This window comes from Rhamphochromis longiceps, linkage group LG9 (assembly GCF_057381845.1).
Source record: "Rhamphochromis longiceps isolate RC_006_pf linkage group LG9, R_longiceps_female_GT1.1, whole genome shotgun sequence".
Lineage (NCBI taxonomy): Eukaryota > Metazoa > Chordata > Actinopteri > Cichliformes > Cichlidae > Rhamphochromis > Rhamphochromis longiceps.
In genome coordinates this window covers 4,457,379-4,461,146 of record NC_140565.1, presented here as the reverse complement: position 1 = coordinate 4,461,146, position 3,768 = coordinate 4,457,379, and the positions used below count along the sequence as shown (strand labels likewise).

Sequence of the window (3,768 nt, the reverse complement as noted above, 5' to 3'; positions counted from 1 at the left end):
CTCAGTAAAGAGCTATTTCTTTTTACAATAGCGGCTTTATTTTGCTATCTTACGTTAATCTTATTACAGGTGCAATAAAATAAAAACCTTTAAGATTATCTGACTAGTAACGGATTGCATTTATATATAGTGCCGGGTGGAGGCAAGCTACACCATTGCTTGTATGTGTTAAAAAAAAAAAAAGTGAAAAGAGCTCAAACAGACTCTTGAGCATATTCATATAGCAAATCCACATAACCAGTGTGCACTCTAATGTACATCTTTGAACTGTATGTTAATCAGTACATGAAGCGTACCTCTGAAAAGAGTCCATCATTTGTGAATTTACTGATTTGTTTTTTAACTGCAGTTTTCACAAACTGCGGATGATGAAATCCTCTGTATTGTAGAAAATGTCTTTAAACTATCGCTGTTCCTACTTACTGAGTTCCCGAACTACTTCTTTACTATGTGAATAAACAATTTGAACAAGAAAGGATTTAAAGACACATTGAAGCAAAGGCAAGGAGGTCAGGAGGTGTCCGGCATGAGTGCGCGTGCGGCCTGGCGTTCCATTTGGGACATCTGACAGACACATTAGTGCAACTCAGACTGTGAGCAGCAACTCCTGTATACTGAACATAAGAAAAGTAATATGTAGTGCTTCTTTTTTTTTAACCGAGATTCCAAGGCTCATGCTTATATGGTTTTATTTTATCCAAAAATAGGTTAGTTTAGCGATTGTGTAACTGTGTCCTTGACCTTTTTACCGGTTTGAGGAGTTGGTTCCCTAGTCCAAATATTTGGGATGGTTCAAATGCCGAGTCTCTATATGGAAACAACAGGATATTTTCCACGTTTTTTCTTAAATGTGTATAAATGGGATCGGATGATGTCCGATAAAAGTAATAAACATAGATCTGTTTTTTTTAAACTTTGCAGACTCATTTACCCACTCCAGTGAAAGCGATAAAAAAAGATTGTGGCTTTAAAGAGATTATGAACAAAATGCAAGACGTTTGGTTTTTTGCTACATTAACAACTTTTCCAACTCTGATTCTCTGCAGGACCAACACGGACATCAGTTCAGACGGCACAGGCAACATGTTCAAGCTTGCACGGAGGCCTTTCAGTAAATATAAGAAGATGGTTAAGGCGAGAGATTGCTATTCTGTCTTTTACATCGGTACAAAGGGAGGACTAAATGTCAAAAAAGAGAAAAGTTTTTTTAAAAATGACGCTTTAAAACAGTTCAAGTATCTTTGTGTTTACGGGGAGAAGGGAATAACTGCGGCCGAGGCTCTGAAAAGAGACGGTCACTTCACCGATGACCTGGGCTACTTTGAGCTGGTTAACATCAACGACGAATGTAAGACTGAGTGCACAGACATAATTGATTGTCTGGACAATAAGAAATTCCAGATATGTTTTCCACAGGGAGCAGATAGGGAAATAAAAGATGTAGCCATCCCAGGGCAGCAGAAACCTCCACACGCATCAAATAATGCAAAGCGCAGCGGTGGAGTGACATCAGTCTTAGATGTAGCACGGCAGAACTGATTGAGTCTAAAAACGGCAATCAAAGAAACGGGCAGCAGTACTGACCGTAAGGAGGTTTACGATCTACTTTGTCAGCAGTATCCGCGTCTGAAACGATGGATGGAGTGTAGATTCCCTAAACATTCTTTTCAGGAAGCACTGAAATACAGGAAGGAGACCTTTGGAAAGTTGCTGCTTGAACTGAGCGAGTCAGTTTGCCTCATAACTGGTTCCTTCTTAAAGCAAGGCACAGGCTTTGTGCTATTTGACAACTTTGTCTTGACCAACACCCACTTATTCGACTACTGGGTTAAATCAAACTCACCTAACTGGCGTGAATTTGTAAACGTTACCGTGGTCTTTAACTTTGAAGACCAAGAATCAGACAAGAACAACCTCAGCACTAAGGTGTTCGTCGGCAACGATAAGTTAGATTATGTCATACTTAAGCTGGAAACAGAGAAAGTGCCGCCAGGGCTCCTTAAGAGATTTGGACCTGTGCCTTCAGACGGCGAGGCCTGTGTCGTCGGACACCCAGGAGGAGTGAAAAAAATGAGTCCTACATTCATCTGACCACATGACATTCTCCCAATCCTCTGCTGTATCATCCATGTGCTCTCTGGCAAACTTCAGACGGGCCTGGACATGCACTGGCTTCAGCAGCGCAACACGTCTGGCACTGCGGGATTTGATTCCCTGCCGTTGTAGTGTGTTACTGATGGTGACCTTTGTTACTTTGGTCCCAGCTCTCTGCAGGTCATTCACCAGGTCCCCCCGTGTGGTTCTGGGATCTTTGCTCACCGTTCTCATGATCATTTTGACCCCACGGGATGAGATCTTGCGTGGAGCCCTAGATCGAGGGAGATTATCAGTGGTCTTGTATGTCTTCCATTTTCTGATGATTGCTCCCACAGTTGATTTTTTCACACCAAGCTGCTTGCCTATTGTAGATTCACTCTTCCCAGTCTGGTGCAGGTCTACAATACTTTTCCTGGTGTCCTTCGAAAGGTCTTTGGCCTTGGCCATGGCGGAGTTTGGAGTCTGACTGTTTGAGGCTGTGGACAGGTGTCTTTTATACAGATGATGAGTTCAAACAGGTACCATTCATACAGGTAACGAGTGAGGGACAGAAAAGCTTCTTACAGAAGACGTTACAGGTCTGTGAGAGCCAGAGATTTTCCTTGTTTGAGGTGACCAAATACTTATTTTCCACCCTGATTTACGAATAAATTCTTTACAAATCCTACCATGTGAATTCATGGATTTTTTTTTCACATTCTGTCTCTCACAGTTGAAGTGTACCTCTGGTGCAAATTACTGACCTCTGTCATCATTTTAAGTGGGGGAACTTGCACAATCGGTGGCTGACTAAATACTTTTTTGCCCCACTGTACAACTGATCATAGAAATTTTAGAACCAAAAAAACTTCACAAACTGACTTGTTACAATGGTGGCACTTATTTTACATTTAATTTGGTCAAGAAAATTCCTCCCAATGTCCAATCAGTTAGGCAATCAACAATAGTACTTGCTATTGTTATTATATTTCTATTGTGCACATGATTACCCTTCTGCTTTCACTACTTTCTGTCAGGTTTCGTAGATCGGACTCACGCGCAGACCACTAGTGTCTTCAAAAGGTGCATTTATTTACAGTGTTCCTCTACAGTGGAATTCATATATACATATAATGGTGTCAAGGAAAAGGGGCCGGGGTTCCAGGGTCCAGGAGCGAAAAAGGCAGGAGTCCAGGAAGGGAAGGTTTTCATTCAGCCCTCACATATCTCCTCTCCTTTCCTCTATCTCTCTTGCTTCCATTCAGTCGCCAGGCACAGGGAAAGAACAGGTCCAGAGGCGATGCTGATGGCTCAACGATCCAGCGACGAGTAGAGCAGACTCGCCCTCTTAAGAAGGGTTCCAATCTCTTCTGATCAGCAACAGAGTGCTGATCACCTCCAGGTGTGTAGGCCAGGAGCAGGAGCCCATACTGAGCTCCGCCCCGGCAGGAGAAAGAGAGAAAGGAAGAGGGCGAGAGAGAAAGGAAAACAAAAACAAATCACCTGACAGCTGTCAGCTGTCGAGGAGCGGAGACCATGACAGTACCCCCCCCTCAACGGGAGCCTCCCAGCGACCCACCAGGCTTGTCCGGATGCAGGCGGTGAAACTCCCGGAGCATGGGCACGTCCAGAACGGCCGCCCGAGGGACCCAGGAACGCTCCTCCACGCCATAGCCCTCCCAGTCAACCAGG

General features: G+C 43.8%; 1 pseudogene; it reads left to right on the top strand.

The window, feature by feature from the left end:
- Positions 1 to 1,083: 1,083 nt before the first annotated feature.
- LOC146661563 (serine protease FAM111A-like) lies at positions 1,084 to 2,091 on the top strand (annotated as a pseudogene).
- The last annotated feature ends 1,677 nt before the right edge of the window (positions 2,092 to 3,768 follow it).